The sequence below is a fragment of the Rhincodon typus genome, chromosome 10, assembly GCF_021869965.1.
Source record: "Rhincodon typus isolate 14 chromosome 10, sRhiTyp1.1, whole genome shotgun sequence".
NCBI classification, from domain to species: Eukaryota; Metazoa; Chordata; class Chondrichthyes; order Orectolobiformes; family Rhincodontidae; genus Rhincodon; species Rhincodon typus.
The window spans coordinates 49,566,806-49,587,825 of record NC_063341.1 but is presented as its reverse complement, the minus strand read 5'-3'; the positions used below and the strand labels follow the sequence as shown (position 1 = coordinate 49,587,825).

At 38.7% G+C, this 21,020-nt stretch overlaps 1 long non-coding RNA gene across 1 annotated transcript; it reads right to left on the bottom strand.

Annotated features, from left to right (window-relative positions):
* Positions 1-3,691: 3,691 nt before the first annotated feature.
* LOC125484269 lies at positions 3,692-20,728 on the bottom strand. The gene is made up of 2 exons (XR_007263107.1): positions 20,589-20,728; positions 3,692-3,846 (listed from the first exon to the last, which is right to left on the bottom strand). It is a non-coding gene; the product is annotated as an uncharacterized LOC125484269 (long non-coding RNA).
* Positions 20,729-21,020: the final 292 nt, after the last annotated feature.

Genomic DNA, 21,020 nt, shown 5'->3' with positions numbered 1-21,020 from the left:
ATGTCAGTATAGCAATACATTGTTGAAAAAACATGTATGTCCTGGATATTTAAAAATGATTTTTAGCACTGGAAAAATCAGGTAGTCTTCTATGCTACCTCAACTGATATGATGTGATCGATAGCAATTCAAGATTTTGAATGTTTCAGTACCAGCTGTAAATAAAGGCTTAATTATCAGCTAGTCAAGTTTACTCTTTTGTAGTATATAGATTTAGATGCCCCTAGTTGTCAAGACAAACTAACCTTCAGACATGCAACATTACCTGGGATTCCACAAAGTAAATTCTGTCCATTTAACATTCGAATATCTTGTCTTGTATAGCTTTGTTTCTGTTTTTGTGAAGATGCCCTTGAAAATTTCGTAGGCCTCCAAGCTAATAAGAAAGATCATCATTTCATATGATAACTGAGTTTAAACTGTAACTGGCGTAAAGCTGGCTCCTGTCATACACTTGATTTCGGATTAACATGTCACTGCAATTGTTTTACATTAATGTCCCCAGTGAAATTACTCATAGTTATAAGTAAGATTTTCTCTTGAATATTTGCTTTGCAGTCTCTTTGGAGTGTTGGGGATATTACAACCAACGTTCTTTGCTGATTTTTCTTTAATATCCCTGAATCTGTTGGAAGTTCAATTTTGTGCAATGATTCCCTAAACTCCTTTTTGATTTTTTTTTTGTTACAAATAACAAACCATTAAACTATCAACAGAAATGCAAAATTTATGCCTTAAATGCAGAACTTCAGATTGTAAAATCTGTTCTTACCTGACATATTGAAGCTTGTTAAAGAACCAAAATCAATCTTGAGCTTTTCAATTGATCTAGGAATTTTTGGAATTTGCATTTAAGTGACTATCCCTTTAAATTTCCTGAGAAAGCGTGATTCTTGTCACTCCCGCCCCTTTCAATTAGGCTACCCCTCGGTACTAGGCAGGCAGCTCTGAATTATTATGCAAATACATTGACCCTGTAAAATTGAAAGCAGTCAGCACTCTGCAGTAAGTTAGCTTTACATAAGTAACTAGATGTTTAAACCCACAGGTATCCTGGACAACAAAATGGTTTCTTTTAAGAAAAAAATGCTTATTTTTGTATTCAAACTGCTTAACCCTACAGAGACACCCACATTCTATAACAGCATTTTTTAAAAACTCAATCTTATATGTTTCAAGCAAGTTGCCTCTTATTCTTTTAATTCCAGTGGATGCAAGCTCAGCTTGTTAAACCTTTCCTCCATGAGACAGTCTGGCTATTGCAGATATTAAGCTAGTATATCTCTGAATTATTTTCAGTGTATTTACATCCTTCCTTAAATAAGGAGGCCAATACTGGACAGGTATTCCAGATGTGGTTTCACCCGTGCCCTGCATAATTGAAGAATCCCCTTCTTACCTTTTTGTGTTCAATTCTCCTCACCAATATACAAGAATATACTATACGTTTTCCTGATTACTTGTCGTACTTGCATGCTAACCTTTTGCAATTCATGCACAAGACACCCAGATCACTTTGCATCTCAGCGCTCTATAACCTTTAACCATTTAGATAATATTTTTGTTTTTCCTGACAAAATGGACATTTTCACATTTGCCATGTTGTACTCCACTTGCAATTAGCACAGCTAACTAAAGTGAATGTAAATTTAGGGCAAAGACTAAGAGTGGCAGACATTTAAGGGATATTTCATAATACTCAGAATAGATTCATTCTAAAAAAAAATCAACACGAGCACCCATCATCCATGTTTTACTAAAAGAGTTAAAAATTGTACCAAAATTAAAAGCATAATTGCACAAATATGGTTAGCAGGTCAGGAGATTAGACAAAAGTAAAACCCAAGAAAAAATGACTCCAAGATAAAGGAGAAAAAAAATTGAAGAATGAGGAATAACTTGCTAGAACTATATGAACAGCAAGAGTTTCTACAGATTTTTAAAAAAATGAACAAGTGAGCATTGGTCCTAGAGAAGGTGATTCTGGTGAATTAATAATGAAAACTAAAGAGATGGTAGTTGAATTGAAAAGGTATTTTGCATTAGTTTTTGTTGTACCTATGTCTGACCCTTTGTTCCCTTCCTTGATTTTGGACACCTACTTCCAGTAAGGACTCCATTCTCCTAGTTTCTTTATCTCCATTGTGCCATTCTAATGATGCAATTTTCCACATTAGTGATTCTGGACATGTCTTCCTCTTTCTTTAACTGAAAATTCGCTTCTGTTGTAGCTGACAAGGTCCTTTATCTTCACCTGACCCATCTTCAGCACTTGTTTCCATTTCTTTCCCTCCTTCTGAGAACCATGATCCTCTTGTTCACAACCTTCCCCTTTTCAGCTTCCTTATTTAAAGGATTACTGTCTGCCAATTCTGCCACCTTCAGCCTAATGCCACCACCAAACATATCTTCCTCTCACTTCCCCTTTCAAATTCTGAAGACGCATTCCCTCCATGACAACCTGTCATTTTACCTCTTTCCTCACTGTTGAATACCCAATCATTCCTTACAGATAAAAGTGATCTACAAGTATTTCTTTTATTTTGGGATATGGTATCTACTGCTCAAGTGTGATCAGTTCTATATCAAGGAGACGAAATACGGATTGGATGACCCTTTGCAAAACATTTGCAAACTGTACACATATGGCCCTGAGCTTCCATTGGTTTGCCATTTTAATTCTCTACTTTGCTGTCTTTGCCATGCTGTGAAATTCATCTGAAGCTCATCGCAAACTTGAGGATCAAAGCCCCAACTATCAATTGAGCATTTTAGAGCCTTCTGGAATCCATATGAGATCACCAATTTCAGATCACAATCTTTTTCTACATTTCCTTTTTTATTTGCACATTGTGGTCTTGATTTTATTGTTGTTCATTATTTTGTTATTCACATCTCAGACACAGATTTTGTTTCTTGTGCTTTTGCCATTCCAATTAAGTCTGCCTCACCATTTTTTTTTATATTTAATGTTTCCTGCTTTTCGCCCTAAAACTTCCCCTTTGTTCTGTTCCACCCACCCCATTGAATTTTCATAAAACTATTTAAATTGTTTTGCAGTTCTGATGATAGGTCACAGACCTGAAGCAAAAACTGTTTTCCTTTTATTGGTTGTTGTCTGAATTGCTGAGCATTCCCAGCATTTTCAGTTCTTATTTCAGATTTGCATATGCAAAATACTGTGGATGCTGTAATAGGAAGTAGCCACTGATAAATTTAGACTCTTATCAATGGATGGACTAAGACATAGCAACGTGCATTGCACAGCAGTCATATTGATACAGTACATTGGCTTCATGCCTGTTAAATTGTTTATCTTTCCTGTAATAAAGTATCATCCTTTTCTCCTATAGTCTGATGTGGAATCAGCTATTGATTGCAGCTTCTACCCTGCTTCCTATTACCAATCTAAACACGTGGATGATAATTAGTGAGTTTGAGGAGAAACGTATATCTCTAATGAAGAGCAAGTGGAGGTGGCAGTTATCTGAGCCATTTCTGCATGAGCAAGACATTGGTACACTACTGAATCTAATCTGCTCTCAGAAGAGAGCATCAAAGAAGTTATCTTGGCATCCTGCAAGGGTTGTCAACAAAAGTGAAGTACATTGTTGATTTTTCCATAGCATGTATAAAATAGTTTCACGACTGCAGTTCACCAGCAAAAATGAAATAATTTTAACCAGCAGTATACTGTGCATCACCTACTTTAATTCTGTTCTGATACATAAGGTCAAAAAAAGTTGCATTTACAGAAGAATATTCCAGCCCATTTTTGATAGATCTTGTTTGTCTTCTACAGCTGCTTCACTGTGGTGTCCAGCCATTTGATTCAATACAAATGATCTGTAATATATAATTCAAATACATTTTAATTGGCAGCTGCGTATGTGTTGCCAAGAAATCTTTTTTTGTTAGTTATTTAAATTCTGGTCCTGAGTTGAAAGTATAGAAAGAAGTGACTAGGGTATATGATAAAAGTCTGTTGTGATAGTTAAGCCAATTTGCTTCCATCAATGGTGGCAAAAGGGAAAATTAATTAGCAGAAGTTGGTTGCTAATATGGAGTTAGTTAATAACTAAGCTGAAACATATTGTCATTAGGTGGTGCAAAATATGAAATAAAAAGTGCCGTAGAAACTTCTGGTAAGACGGCAGTGGAGTCGGGGTTACGCTTTTATTTTTTTCTCTCATTTTACTTAACTCTTGTTGAAGAGTTCGGTGGCAGTGATGACATCACGTTGGCCCAGTGCGAACTCGTAGAGGTGGTTTCGGAGGCTAGTTTGGGTTCCTGGCAGCTTCTGCATTGATGAGGTGGTCCTAGCGCCAACTCATGGCTGCTGCGGTAGAGGCGATTTTGGGCTCCCACAACATCTGTACTGAATGCAGACTCGTGGAGGCAGGTTTTGGCAGCGGCTGCATCGGTGAGATGGGCCCAAAGTGGACTCGACAGTGGAGCCGAGTTTGGGCCACTGCTGTACTCAGCGGCATTGGCGAGGTTCAGTGAAGGCTCATAGTGGTGAGGACGTCGGTGGAGGTGAGATGGTGTCAAAGAGAGGCGACTTTCGTTGCAGTGGTTCAGTGAAGGGGACCTGTACCTGGTACCAGGCCCATGGTGGAGCACTTAACAAGAAGGTTGAGTACTTTATTTTTCTCTGTTTTAATATAGTGCCAGAGAATGGTGACATTATACAATAGTTTTCATTGAAAAATACATGTGACAATAACTAAATAAATTCAATAAGTCTTATTTGTGAAGAGAAATTAGCTTAACGTTTTCAGTCCACCTGTTCCTCTGAATGTTCCTAAATTGAATCATATGAGATTTAACATTAATTTTGTTTCTCTCTCCACAGATGGTGTCAGGTCTACTGAGTTTTTCCAGCATCCACCATACTTTGCTTTTATTTTATTACAAGGCTTGAATTTTGCTGAAGGGAGACATTGTTTTCTGAAGAAGGGTCCAGGCCCGAAACGTCAGCCTTCCTGCTCCTCTGATGCTGCTTGGCCTGCTGTGTTCATCCAGCTCTACACCTTGTTATCTCAGACTCCAGCATCGGCAGTTCCTACTATCTCTCATTGTTGTTGATGCTTTTTTGCCTTGTACTTATCAGGACTAATTCAAGAATGGCAAAATTCAAATGATCAAAGCAATTTATGCTACAGGAGAAAGGGGACCGATTGATTGGCAAGACAACTGTGACTGAAGTGTTGCCATGGAGAAAATAACATGGTGTATGAATTTCAGGATCAGTGTGCTGGGATGTAAGGCTGCATCTTCTTGCAACTGGCTGATTAAATAAAGCAGAATGTTCCCTTAGTTGTTTATTGTGGAATACAGAACATACTCAGCCACCCTGTGCTTGGAAAATCCAAAACGAACATCTAATGCTTGACTCTGTATTTCTGCAGTAGTGACTAAACAATCCTAAATGTGCTAATAGCTACACTAACAACTAGTTTAAGATAATTGGTCAAGCTGTTAACATAGGTCATTTATACTCATTAGAAGTGACATACGTTCATAGGGATCCATGCACTGAAAACAAAAAGTATATATTCAAGCTTTGCACCTTTTTTGAATTAGCCAGGAGATTTGGAAACCTTTAGTTCCCTGTTACTTTCACTAAAGCATTATCAGTGGTTGGTGAAGTCACCTTTGTCCTTGACTGTGGTTTATTCCTTGGTACTGAAATATCAGCTAACCTGCTACCTGTGAATAGATCAATAGGTCATATGCTTTAGTCAGCACAGCCAGCATTTTCAATTCTTTTCCCACTAAATAGTTTGGCATAACTGCTCACTATCTATAACTAATATGTGAATAGGTTGGTATTCACTATGCAGACACATTTCCAATGAAATCACTGATCATGTAGTGACTACAGTGTGCTGAGGCTGAGGTCCATCTGGATGTCATTAACTGACCAGCTTTATATTTTGAAGTTTTAATTTGTGAAATCTATGGAAGATGCAAGTGTAGCAATGTTTTCAATTGGTCTGCCCCTTTGAGGTATGGCTGTGCGTGGGGCATTCTTCATCTTCTATCCTGCATAAAGCTTGAATTGTGTACACTGCAATAATGATATTCATAAGCTGGTTTTGTAGCATCCGGTGAGGCCAGTTCATCATTCATTGCTTTGCTGGCACACAATCTGCCTTGTGCTTTTTAACCAGAATTGCTGAATTGGCCCTTATTCTCTAGCTTTTCTTAGAAACATGAGAGTCCTCAGGATTATGGCACAGTGCCAACGATACTGAGATTCATTCATAAATCTTTCAGTTGCAGAACTGAATAATAAGTAATTATTTTAACTTATTGGCTTCCCTAAAAAGGGCCTTCAAGACAGAAAGAAATAGCCTGTTACAAACAGGCTTTCATTTGCTCTTTCCTTGGAATAATAAATCAAAACAGTTTACATTGTCTTCACATATATATGCTCTTTTAATCCATTTACAGAAAAGACTTTGTTCTTAAAATTCCTATGGATCTACAATACAATCATCTTAAAACCTGGTGGTTGCACGGCACTTGCCAATAATGTTCTTGGAAAATAACCCAGAGGTGCACTGCCTGGGGTGCCCTTTTGGGTCAAAGATGAAACTTTAAAAAAGAAACTCTTATGCAACCAGCAAAACCATTGTCCCTGTCAATTAAAGATAATTGATCCCCTCCAGGATCCAGGAAAGGTTAATCTAGTAACAGTTTGTGGCCTTTCTAAAGGCCAAAGTAGTTGTTACCACAATGGCTCCAAAAAGATTATTTCTATGGAATGGGCCCACATTTTAATGGGCCATGTCCGTGAACTTCTGAAACATAATTGTGCTACTGTTTTGCTCATTCCACGGCTGACCTAATAGTATTTATATTGGTTAATATATACCGCTTGAAAAATAAGAATTGAGAAGTATTATAGATATACCATAATTAGCCAGGATTCTCTGCCCCCATAGAAATGTGTTTCACAAAATCATCTGGATGAAGGGACATTTCAAATTTACTATTTTTTTTAATACAATGAAACTAAATGGGGATTTTTAGATATAACGCAAAATTATGTTTTGTTATTCTATTAAGTTTAGTAACACTAGCTGTCCCAAATTTACTAGGTGGTTAATTCCATTGCAGCTGCCAAGTGGCTGCTGTATAATTGCTGCGTAGTTAAAATTGGTAAAAGAACAAGTTTTGTTTATTGCAATCAGTTTGCTGTTGAAAAACTTACAGGAGAAAAATAAACTGTATATCACGAAGAACATGTGCTCAATGATGGAAGCAATGTTGGAGTTTTGACATTTCGCTCTTTAGATTTATTTATTTGGAAAAGATAAAGTGCAAAAGTGGATCATGTTGCTGTGAAACAGTTGGTCTCCCTGAAAGGGATGAGAACTGAGCATTGGCTTTTCCTCCAGTATGCTTTTAAAACCGTACAGAGGAGTATAAAACTATCTGAGCAAAATAATTGAGATCAGTCAGCTGCTCTTGACCTTCATGACACATTGCCCTCTTCTGCTGTTCAGACGGTGAAGTTGTTTGTTTAACTAGTGCTGCAAACATAAAGTTATGTTATTGTGAACTTAAGAACAGAGTACTGTTTTAACGGAAAACTATGATAACTAATTAACAATTGCTTCAGCAGGCTGAATATCAGGGAAGCTGTATATTGTGCCTATTATCCCAGGGGTATCCCTATTTATTAACCATTACAGATGATGCACTGCTAATTTTACACTGGAAAAATAATGTTTATATATTTTACTACCATCCTATGTGTCATCTTACCTTACCCAAGTGTGCAATAAATGATACTAAGTAAACTTTGCAGTATATTCACAAAGCTCATTAGCTTCATTGTTGTTTGTAAATTATTTGCTCATATTCGCACAATTTTGGAGCCATCATCTCATACTTGAGTAAGCCTTTTTTAGGTTAGGTCTGCAGTCACTGCTAAGATCTGAATGTATTCTAAAACAATTACTGGTTCTAGTGTTAGCCCATTTGAAGATTTTAGTACTTTTAAAATGAGGAATTGTTTTGTTGTGCAACTGACATGCAGACAAGATCATGATAAAAGTAACTGATATTATAGGAAAGCAATTTGCAAATAGCTTATTGTTCCCACATCTTCTAAAATCATTTAAATGCTGGAAGAGTACTCTACAGCCTGTCAGTGGAATGAATACGGGAATTTTGGAGTTTAGTGGTGATTTTTAATTTGGTTACAAACTAACAAGATATGCAGGCCGTCCTTGATTTGTATGCAAGTCGAAACACAAAACAGGACAACATAAAATACCTGTTCATAAGTACAAGAAACATTTGTATGTCAGATCTTTAAGATTACGCCTCTGTATGGAATTATGTTAGTAAGTCAGATGTTCGTAACTTGTGGACCCCTGTATTCTTTTCTCTACTTTTTTTTTCCCCTCAAGACCTGTTGTTTTTGCCATCCATAATCTCAGACTATTCCACTGCTGTCCCGGGTGACCTATCATTTTCTGTTTTAAAAATAAATAAATAAATAAAATCAGCTCATCAGGGTGTATCCTATCCCACACCCAGTTTCAATGTTCATTTATCCTCTGATCTACACATGCTCTTAGTGTATTGAAGCTTCAATTTTTAAAATTTCCAACCTATGTTTAAGTTTTTTTCATATTGTATCCATCATATATATTTCTGTAAATTCCCCCAGACCTACTCCCCATTTGTCTGAACTCAGCTTGAGTGTATCATCACCTGTGAGGTTTGTAGTATAGTATTATTGGGAAGTTAGAATTGAAAGTGGAGGAGAATAGACTTTGTTTTCAGTTGTGTGATATACCTTTTTTAGGTGCAAAATTCATTTCGAGCAGTGAACTAAGGACAGACTTTTCAAGAAAACTTGTAAATTGTTAAATGAGTTAGTCAGCTACCCTGGAAGTTACTTTTTTAAAGTATATAAACTTGAGTTTTATGATGCAGCGATATATGTTCAACAGCTACTAACAGGTTGAGTTCAGAAGAGAGTCATCCGAGCAGTAGGATTGTTCTTCAGTTTTGTAGAAGTCTCCAGACTTGGAGTCTAGACAAACTGTCAGAGTTGGTAAAAAATCTCCAGGCTGTCGGAATTGAAGTGAAGTATCCAGACCATCAGGGCTGGGAAGATGTCTTTGAGCCATCAGAGCTGAAAAATCTTGAGCTGCTTCAGCTATCCAAGGAGGAAGGGCTGGATAGATTAATTTTGAGTAAGAAATTAAATAATTAGGATAGGTGTAATACTCCAAGAATTGAGTGACTAGAAAGGATATTGGTAGGGAAAAAGGGTTGAATCTTTTTGCCTTTTATGTTACGATCTTTCTAAATTGTCTAATTTTTAGCTTTTGTTTCATTTGTGTAATAAACTTGTGTTCTTTTCTTTAAAAGAACATTGACAGCCTCGTGTGAATATATTCAGTTACTGCCTATCACAGCAACCTAAATGCAAAAATTAAAGTTGCGATCTATCAAGCCAAGTTCCACTCCCAAGATCTGACTTAATATTATCATCAACTGAGTTCGTAACAAAGTCAGTGCTGATGATGGGATAGAAACTTGTGAATTTAAGAAGGATCTGTGAGTCTTTTAAATTACCATTTGCAACTACTAGATGTCAAACAGGAGTGCTCTTTTATATTATTAAATGGCTTTGAACTTCTTGGTATTCTTGAATTATATTTATCCTCATGGCCATCTCTTGCTATTCTGAGGAGAGTTTGATTTCTCCCCCGAACCATTCACCTCACTCTGATCGCTTATCTCTCCAGTCTCTGTGAGAGTACACAAATGATGGCCTGTAACTAACCTGTTTATGAGATAGGAGATAGCAAGAACTGCAGATGCTGGAGTCAGAGTCAACACATTGTGGAGCTGGAGGAACACATTAGGTCAGGCAGCATCAGAGGAGCAGGAAAGTCAACGTTTTGGGTTGGGACTGTTCTGAAGAAGGGTCCCGACCTGAAATATCAACTGTCCTGCTGCTCTGATGCTGCCTGACCTGCTGTGTTCCTCCAGCTCCACAACATGTTGACCACGTTTGTGAGAGAACTCAATTGTCAGCAATTGCTGCAGCTTTCCTTGGAAATCTTATGTCCTTTCAAATGGGGCCTTATTCCCAACACTGTGTTTTTAAATTCTTCCCTTAATACAACCACTTTAAGGTTTTAAGAAGTTCTTTCAACCTTAGACCATAAGATACAGGAGCATGGTCTGCTCTACCATTCAATATGTTTCTCACCCCCATTCTCTTGTCTTCTCCCCACAACCCTTGAACCCCTTACCAATCAAGAACCTATCTATTTCTGTCTTAAATACACACAATGACTTGGCCTGCACAGCTCTGTGGCAATAAATTCCACAGATTAACCACCTTCTGGCTGAAGGAATTCCTCCTCATATCAATTCTAAAGGATCATCCTTTCACTCTGAGGCTGTGTCCTCAGGTCCTAGTCTCTCATACTAGTGGAAGCATCTTCTCTACATACATTCTTTCCAGGTTTCTCAGTATTCTGTCACCTTTAATCAGGTTCCCCCTCATTCTTCTAAACTCTAAGTACAGACATAAAATCCTCAACTTCTCATGTGACAAGTCTTTTATCCCTGGGATCATTCATGTAAACCTCCTTTGGATCCCCTCCAATGCCAGGATTTCCTTCCTTAGGTAGAGTTGCCAAAACTGCCCACAATATTTGAAATGTGGTCTAATCAAAGCCTTATATAGCCCTAGCAGTACATCTATGCTCTTATAGTCTAGTCCTCTTGAAATGAAGCTAACATTGTACTTGTATTCCTAACTGTCAACTGTATCTTAAAGAGAATCTTGAACCAGACTCCTAAGTCACTTCAAATTTTCGATGCCTTTCCCTGTTTAGAAAATAATCTATGCCTCTAATCATCTTACCTGTTATGGACCAGACTAGACCCCTCAAAATATTATAAGTGCCTATCCCAGATTAAATGCAGCTGGTCAAACTACTTGACATTCAGCAAAACAATTTATTTAAACACTGTATAAACACTTAAAATACAACCAAAGAAACAGGAATTTAGAATAACTTTATTGGAAAACTTAAAAGAACAGATACAGTAATTATTAAGAGTAACATGCCATAAACACACCTTTTGGCAAAGAAAGGAAAATTCAGACACAGATTTTCACATGTAGTTCTTCATTCCAGGAGGGAAAAACATTGAGAAATTCCGAGAATAGCAGCCAGGAGATGTTCACTGAAGCTTCCAACTCTTGAGACCCCAGTAGCTTCTGATGCTACTCAGAAATCCTGATCCGAGAGAGCTAGGCCACATCCATTCAGGCTGCACTTAAGAAAACCCAAGGCCTCCCAAGCTGTTTACACAAATGGAATTCATTAGCCAGTTCATTACCTCTGCCTTACAACCTCTCTTTAAAACAAAAGCCAGGACAGAATAATCTCTTAAAGTGACAGTGTCATCATACTACCAAAGTGCATAACTAGATTTTGTCACATTGTCTTCCATCTGCCGCTTCTTTGCCCATTTTCCTAGACTGTTCAAGTCTTTCTGCTGCCTTTCTGCTTCCTCAACACTACCTGTCCCTCTACCTACCTTTGTGTCATCTGCAAACTTAGCAACAATGGACTCGGTTCTTTTGTCCAGATCGTTAATGTATAATGTGAAAATTGTGGTCTCTATACAGACCCTGTGGGACTCCACTTGTCAGCGGCTGCTATTCTGGGGAAAAAAACACTTCATCCCCACCCTCTGCCTTCTTACAGTCAGCCAATCCTCTATCCAGGTCAGTACCTTGCCCTTAATGCTATGGGCTTATATTTTATTCAGCAGCCTCCAGTGCAGACCCTTGTCAAAGGTCTTAATTGGAAATCCAAATAGATCACATCTGCTGGCTGTCCTTTGAGGAGGTGATGAACAAGTTAGACAAAGAATTCTAACAGATTTGTCAGACATGACTGCCCCTTGACGAAGCAGTGCTGATTCAGCCCTATTTTACTGTGCAGTCCCAAGTACTCTGCAATCTCATCCTTAAGAATGATCTCTAAAATCTTAACAATGACTGAGGTCAGGCTAACTGGCCTATATTTTCCTGTCTTCTGTCTTCCACCTTCCTTAAACAAAGGCATTATATTAGCCATTTTCCAGTCCTCTGGGACCCTCCCTGACTCCAGTGATTCATAAAAGATCACCACCAATGCCTTGACTATCTCCTTTGGAACCCTGGGGTGTAGTCCATCTGGTCTGAGTCATTTATCCACCTTCAAACTTTTCAGTTTCCCACTAATCTTCTCCACATCGTATGCTTTTTCTTTTGCTTTTATCTTGTCCCTGACTTCACTTGTCAGCCACGGTTACCTTGTCCTCCCCTTAGTATGTTTCAAGATCCTTAGGATGAATTTCTGCTGTGCCACCTGAATTACCCTGAGAAACTCCTGTGATTGCTGCTCCACTGTCTTCCCTGCTGGGCTGTTCTTCTGTTCAACTCTGGCCACCTCCTTCTCATGTCTTTACTCAATTGTATTACCACTACATCCAGTTCCATCTTCTCCCTCTCAAACTGTGGGGTGAATTCTATCATATGGCCGTTAGTGATTCCTTCACCTTAAGCTCCCCAATCGAGTCTGCCTCATTACATATCACCAAATCCAGAATTGCCTATTCCCTACTCGGCTCTGCTACAACATGCTCCAAAAAAAAACTTCTTGTAGACATTTCACAAATTCCTTTTCTTCAAGTCCACTACCAAGCTGAGTCTTCTTAGTCCACCTGCATATTGAAATCCCTCACGATTCTTGTAACCTGTAGTACTTTCTTACATGCTTTGGCTATCTCCTGATTTATTTTCCGCCCCACATCATGACTACTGCTAAGAGACATAACTTCCATCTGGGTCTTTTTTCCTTTGCGGTTCCCCAACTTTACCCATGCAGATTCTATGCCTTCCAACTCTATATATCACTTCTTGGTATGAGTTTAATTTCATTTCTCACTAACAGCTCCTCCACCCATCTGCATGTCCTTTCGATAGGGCATGTATCCTTGGATATTTAGTTCCCAGCCCTGATCTTGCAGCAATGTCTCTGTGATACCCACAACATTGTTCCTACTAATTTCATTCTGCGCTACAAGCTCATTTACCTTGTTTCGTTTATTGCGTATTTTTAAGTATAATACCCTCAGTCCTCCATTGACTGCCCCCTTCTTGTGGTTGTCCCTTTATCTGCTATGCCAGAAATAAGATTCTCTGGCTGTCAAAAAATCTGAGCCAAGAGCTTTCTTCTGATTCATCTTCTGATCAAGCCCTTGGTCATTATTGTAGTATCTCCTCATTTGGCTGTGCACTCATTTTTTTTTTCCTTTGTGCTTCTGTTACTTTATGATATTTTTATTTTAAACGTCTTAAACAAATGGGCTGCAGCAATTCAAGAAGGCAGTTCACCACTACCTTCTCAAGGGCAACTACTAGGGACGGGCAATAAATTTGATCTGAGGACCGGTCACCGGACACGAAACATTAACTCTGTTTTTTCCTTCACAGATGCTGCTGGACCTGCTGAGCTTTTCCAGCAACTTTGTTTTTGTTCATGGGCAATAAATTGCTTGGCAGCTAGCAATGCCCACACCTCCAAATGAATTTTTAAAAAAATTCTGAGTTTTGCTATTATTGGAAGCATAACATTCTGCAGCTTCTTTCCAAAGCTCTCTGACAGATGTACAATGCTAGCTGACCTTGAGGAAAGCAAGACTAATGATTCAGGGAGGGAAATTGTGAATGGCAATGGAGGAGATGGTTATTCAAATGAGAAATTTAATAAAAGTGAGTTAGTGAAAGAATGGTTGATTCTGGAGGCATAACTATGATTCCTGAATGGTAGGTTACTTTTCAGATGCCAGGGTCATGGCTCAAAGAGGCTCTAGATGATTTTGGCCCTGCGATGCAGCCATTTCTGTGAGCTTGCAGTACTGATTGAATATTCATTCACTTTGAAGTGCAAGGCCCTGGGAAATGACCTGTCAACTGTGGGCATTCCAAGGCCAAAAGTTATATCTCACGATATGGGAGGAAAAGCAGCTTCAATACATTTGTTTTTTGTTTATCAGAATTGTGACATTTATGGAGTGATCAAATAGAAATTTTAGATTTTGAAAGCGTATGAGATGGTGATGAATTGGCACCAGTGCAACACACAGGATTTTTTATGCAAATTGTGTCTGACATTTTGGATTCTCTGCCAAAGATCTTTGAAGCAGAGTCTATACATTCTCACGAAATGAGAATTACACAGTTGTTTGAGAAAGGAAAATGTTAAAGGATATGGAGATTGAGCAGGAAAGTGGCATTACACCAGATTGCTTATGAACAAAAGCTGTGATATTGACTTGTGGGAAGGTAGGAAATAATCCTTTATGATGATAATGCAAGATCTTTCTTGATTCATTCTTCATTCCATAACTCTCCTTTGCCTTAAATGTCACGTGGAATTTCATAAGACATTGCTTCCTTTAAAATTTAAATAGCCAAGCTAACCTTTCTCCATCTTCAATAATTTGATATTTCAGACCCAACTTGGTCCTATAATATCCCTCAAAGTATTTTATAGTGTGACTGTCTTTGCTTCCAAAATAAATTGGCAGATGCACCCATAAACAAAAGTTTTCACCTTAACATGCACTTGTTCAGCTCCAGCACTTTTACCTTGGAATTTAATACTGGTTTGAAAAATAACACTATAATGCAAATTTTTAAAAAAATATCCCCTGATAAATTTCAGTTATAGACACATATTCTATTTTTATAGCTATGTTTTGTCAAGATTTGGATCTAATAGAAATCAACAGTGGTGATCCTTCAGCTTTAAATGGAAGCCGTCATTTTAAAAGTGGTGGAAGCATTAACATCAATAATGTAAAATGTATTGACAGAGGAAATCGTGTGTTCCATCATAAGTTGATTAAAGGATGAAGTAAACACAATTTTTAGTGAATGGATTACTACATTTAACTTGACAATGAGATTATTAAATGGTTTGTGAAGTTTCCAGATGATCTATGAATGTATTGATTATTTGTTTTAACAGGCATGTTATAGGCCTGAAAAGCAAAAAAAAATGACATATGGAGTATCTGTATGTATTGTTTGATTTTAAAAATATGAAATAATATATGAATGCCACTCTAGAATCCAGAAGATTTATCATCGGCAAATATTGCTACTTACTGTTTTTCTCACTCATTGTCATCAAGGTTAACCTTGGAAAGCAATTCATATAAGAGAATTAACCATTCACACACTGGTTAAATTTAACAGTAAGCTAAACATCCTTTACATGACTTTCACAAATAGGCATGCAGCCTCTTTGGTGTTTTAGTGGGGTTGGTCTTGCTCTTGCTCTTGAGATGTAATCCACATCTACATAAAATCCTTGTAAAGAAGGTTACTTACCAATCATGACTCGTTAGGAAAATCTGGAAATGACTATGTGTAATAATAACACATTGAAATGGAGGTTAGTATTGCTGAAGTGATGAGGTATGGCTTTTCAGGTGCTAATGATTTAATCTGGAAAAGGAAGCTTGGTGCAGTGGTTTACTTCATAATATCACAGAATAAACTTCGCACTTGTAGGTCATTTGGCTGATAGGAGTTGGACTTGTTTTTAATTCATTTATGGGACGTACATCACTGGTTGTGCCAGCATTTGTTGCCTGTCCCTGGTTGCCCTTGAGAAGGTGGTGGTGAGCTGCCTTCTTGAACCGCTGCAGTCCATTGTGGGTTGACCCAAAATGCCGTTAGGGAGAAAATTGCAGGATTTTGACCCAGCAACACTAAAGGAATAACAATATATTTCCAAATCAGGATAATGAGTGGCTTGGAGGGGAACTTGCAGAGGGTGGTGTTCCCATGTATCTGCTGCCCTTGTACTTCTGGATGGAAATGGTCTTGGGTTTGGAAGTGCTGTCTAAGGACCTTTGGCGAATTTTTGCAGTGCATGTTGCTGGTGGCGTGACCAAATGTTTGTTATGTGCCAGTCAAGCAGGCTGCTTTGTTCTGAATGTTGTTGGAACTGCACTCATCCGGGCAAATAAGGAGTATTCTATCACACTCCTCACTAGTGCCTTGTAGATAGTGGACAGACTTTGGGGAGTCTGGTCAATTTCCAGCAACAGTATTACTAGCCTCTGGCCTGCTCTTGTAGCCACTTTTATTTATATGGTAGTCCATTTCAGTTCCTAGTTAATTGCATTCCCCCAGGATGTTGATTAGTTGGGAATTTAGTGATGGTAACACCATTGAATTTAAAGGGACAGCGGTTAGATAGTCATTACCTGGCAATTACACAGCACAAATGTTTTTCAACCCAAGCCTGAATATTGTCCAGGTCTTTTGTGTTTCAGTATCTGAAGAGGTGCAAATGGCGCTGAATGTTGTGCAATCATTGGTGAACCTCCTCACTTCTGACCTTCTGTTAGAGGGAAGGTCATTGATGAAGCAGCTAAAGATGGTTGGGCCCAGGGCACTACCCTGAGGAGCCCCTGCAGTGATGCCCTATGGCGGAGATGACTAATCTCCAACAAGCACAACCATCTTCCTATGTGCTAGGTATGACTCCAACAAAGAGTTTTCCTTCCTGATTCCACTGTTTCCAGTTTTGCTAGGAATCCTTGATGCCACACTCGGTCAAATGTGGCCTTGATGTCAAGAGCTGTCACTCTCATATCACCTCTAGAATTCAGTTCTTTCATCCATGTTTGAATCAAGGCTGTAATGCGGTGAGGAGTTGAATGGCCCTGGCAGAACCCAAACTGGGTATCACTGAACAGGTTAGTGCTGAGGACGAGGTGTCATCACTTTAGTGAAGATGTGACCAGTAGAGTGCACAAGGGTGAATCAGTGGATGCTGTGTATCTGGACTTTCAAAACGTCCCACACAATAGATTATAGTAAGCAAAATTAAAGCAGATGGTATCGGAGGTAATGTATAGATAACGATAGAGAACTGGTTGGCAGACAGGAAGCAGATAGTTGGAATAAATGGTCCTTTTCAGAGTGGCAGGCAGTGATGAGTGGGGTACCGCAGGGTTCAGTGCTGGGATCCCAGCTGTTCACAATGTACATTAACAATTTGGATGAAGGAATTGGATGCAATATCTCCAAATTTGCAGACGACGTTAAGCTAGGTGGCAGCGTGCAATATGAGGAGGATGCAAAGAGGCTGCGAGGTGACTTGGACAAGCTGGCTGAGAGGGCAAATACTTGGCAAATGTAATATGTGGATAAATGTGAGGTTATCCACTTTGGTGGCGAAAACAGATTATTTTCTGAATGCTGGCAGTTTAGGAAAAGGTGAGTTGCAACGAGACCTGGATGTCATGGTGGAACAGTTGCTGAAGGTTGACATACAGGTGCAGCAGGCGGTGAGGAAAGCTAATGGTATGCTGGCCTTCATAGTGAGGATTTCAGTATAGGAGTAGGGATGTCTTGCTGCAGTTATACAGGGCCTTAGTGAGGCCATACCTTGAGTATTGTGTGCAGTTTTGGGCTCCTAGTCTGAGGAAGGACATTCTTGCTATTGAGGGAGTCCAGCAAAGGTTCACCAGACTGGTTCCTGAGATGGCAGGACTTATATATGGAGAAAGACTGGACTTGTCCTAACTGGAACTTAGAAGAATGAGGGGGGAATCTCATAAAAACATAAAATCCTGATGTGTCTGGATAGGCTAGATGTTTGGGAAGTCCAGAACTACAGTTACAGTCTAAGAATAGGGAGTAAGCCATTCAGGACTGAAATGAGGAAGAATTTCTTCACTCGGAGTTGTGAACCTGTGGAAGCTGCTGGGACCAGTTTGTTAGATATATTCAAGAGGGCACTGGACATGGCCCTTGTGGCAAAAGGGATCAAAGAATGTGGAGACAAAGCTGGAGTGGGAAACAGAAATTGCATGACTTTATTGAATGATGGTGCAGGCTCAAAGGGCCGAATGGCCTACTCCTGCACCTATTTTCTGTATTTCTATGTTTACTGATGATCAAGAGTAACTGATGAGGCAGGAATTGCCTGAGATGAGTTTGTCCTGCTTTGTGTGTACAGGATATACCTGGGAAATCATCCCCCATTGTCAGGTAGATGCCAGTGTTGTAGCTGTACTGGAGCAGCTTGGCTAGGAGTGCAGCAAGTCTGTAGCACACGTCTTCAGTACCGTTGCCAGAATTTTGTCCAGACCCAAAACTTTTGTAGTATTAAATTTCTTGATATCACGTGGGATAAAATGAATTGGCTGAAGACTGACATCTATGCTGCTGGGGACCTCTGCAGGAGGTATAGATGGGTCATCCACTTAGCACTTTTGGCTTAAAATTGTTGCACATGTTTCAGTCTTATCTTTCGTGATGTACTGGGTTGTCCCATTGTTGAGGATGAGGATATTTGTGGAGTCTCCTCTTCCAGTGCGTTATTGGATTGTCCGCCTCCATTCACAACTGGATATGACAGGATTATAGAGATAAGACCTGATCCTTTAGTTGTGGATTGCTTAGCTTTGTCTATCACTTGCTGCTTATGCTGTTTGGCATGCATGTAGTCATGTTTTGTACCTTCACCAGGTTAACTCCTCATTGGTGCCAGGTGGCCTGTCCAGTTTCATTCCTTTTTTGAGACATTCTCGTTGATGCAACTGAATGGCTTTGTAGACCATTTCAGAGGGCAGTGAGAGTCAACCACCTTGCTGTGGGTCTGTAGTCATATGTAGGCCAGACCAAGTGTTGCAGATTTCTTTCCCTGAAGGACGTTAGTGAATCAGATGCATTTTTCCGAGAATCGACAGTGGTTTCATGACCATCATTAGATTCTTGGCCATCATTAGATTCTAGATATTTATTGAATTCAAATTCCACCATCTGCCATGGTGGGATTCAAACCCAAGATTCTGTGCTCAGATCTTGTAGCATGATCCTATGGTGATGTTTGGCAACCTGTACACAATAATTAAGTTGTGACCTAAGTTTCTTTTGTGGTAATCATCACCAGTTTTAAGCCATGGACTATTAAGATGTGAAACTATTTCTCACAGAAAGCAAAATAAACACAAAGTAGAATTTAATAACTTGCAGTATACGATATATTAAGGAAAAACTTCATTTCAGAAAAGCATTTTATTATGAACAAGGATTTTACATGATAAAGATCAGTCAGTATGTGCTTTTGGCATGGAATTATTAAATGAAATAGTTAAACTTGATTGACTATTAAGATTAAACTAAAGATTGCTCCTCCCTTTACAGGTAACTGTCATTAAGAAGCAGAGATAAGTTACCAATAGTTCAGCTTATTTGATGATAATTTTCCAGCACCTATCTCTTCCTCATTTCTCAAGGAGTTTCTCATGCAGTGCCTCTTCAACCTGAACTTTCAAGAACATTCAGTATCTTAATTGGGAAACTCACCAGCAATAAGTACTTGTTTTCCTCGTCACTTAGAAAAAATAGATTGAATAAGAAAGCAAAACAGAATAAAGAACTTGCTGGAAAAACTGAAATATAGCAGAAAAATAGCTAGCAATACTTTAAAACAGAAAATGCTTTTGCAATGACTTATCATATAATTCTTAGATGATATATAAGGAAATAGGTACTTAAATGGAAATGTGTATTATCAGATACAGACAGGGAGAATGTCCTGTTTGCAGTGTATGGTGAAACTGTGAATACAGTTCTAAATAATGCACACATATTTTGCCACCTCAGTGGACAACAGCAATTAAGCCAGAATGTTTGGTGTCATTATCTATCTTGGGTGGATTTCCACAGATTCACTGTCGTAAATTGACAGCCTGGAACTGTCAGAAGACAATGGAGCAGTGCTGCAGTAAGACATGCACTGGGGTGACATGGAGAAGATTCTGTTATTAAAGGGAGCAAAGATGTTCTGAATATCCAGAAACATGTAAAGGGCTGTACTGAAGTAATTAGGGAAGTGAATATTTTGGCCCTTTTCATAGAGATCACTACTAAACCCTAATTCTTCAATTATTGAACTAGTAGTCTTCTTGCCAGAATCCCAGGAACTATCTCATTCATTTCATGGTAGTCCCAGCTGCCCAGGGTGACCTTGCAGTTTTTGGCCTAACCCACCTTTTGCCATTTATATGTGTTGTATCTGTGTCACCACCCCTGGCAGAGTAAAACATCTAGGTTCAGATGGTACTGTAGCGGTAGGCTTTCATGACTAATTTTCCTCTAAAATATCACAGGTTAATTATTCTGTCTCTGCAAACTACCTATGACCTAGACATTTAAAGTACAAAACATGCTAAAAAAAAAATAAATGGAGACACCATTAAGAGTGTAAGTGTACGCCCTTATAGTTTAAGAGTTCTGACAATTCAAACAAATAATCTTCCCCTTCAAGTTAGGAATAAAATTCAATTAACAATGAAAAAAAGCATGTTTTACTTGTCAATTAACAGCAGGTTGCTCCACTTTATAAAGCAAGGAAAATCTTAGTATGGGTCATTTTGGTATAACTGATTTAGATTATTATCATGACAGTCGCTTACATGCCATGCGTGAAATTAATTCTTTTTACCATATATCCTTTATGTTTTTTCAAAGCAGTAAGACATGTTCTTTTCTTCTGCAGCACATTCAGAGGTTTGATCCAGTTTGTTTGAAAGTGAATCCTCTTCTTGCTAGTTCCTTCATTATGTTGGCAATGTTCTTGCAGTCATCTATTAGGGAACATTTGAAAAATAGAATCTTAGTGTTTATTTTATATTTTCACTGTAAAAAATAAAACTAACTGTACAACGTGGAATATGAGGGAGTCATCAAAGAAAAGCTTCAACAGCTAAATGGCTGAGTATTGTTCATAGAGTCATAGTGTGATAGAGATGTACAGCATGGAAACAGACCCTTCGTTCCAACTTCTCCATGCCGACCAGATGTCCTAAATAAATCTAATCCCACTTGTCAGCATTTGGCCCATATCTGTCTAAACCCTTCCTATTCATATACCCAT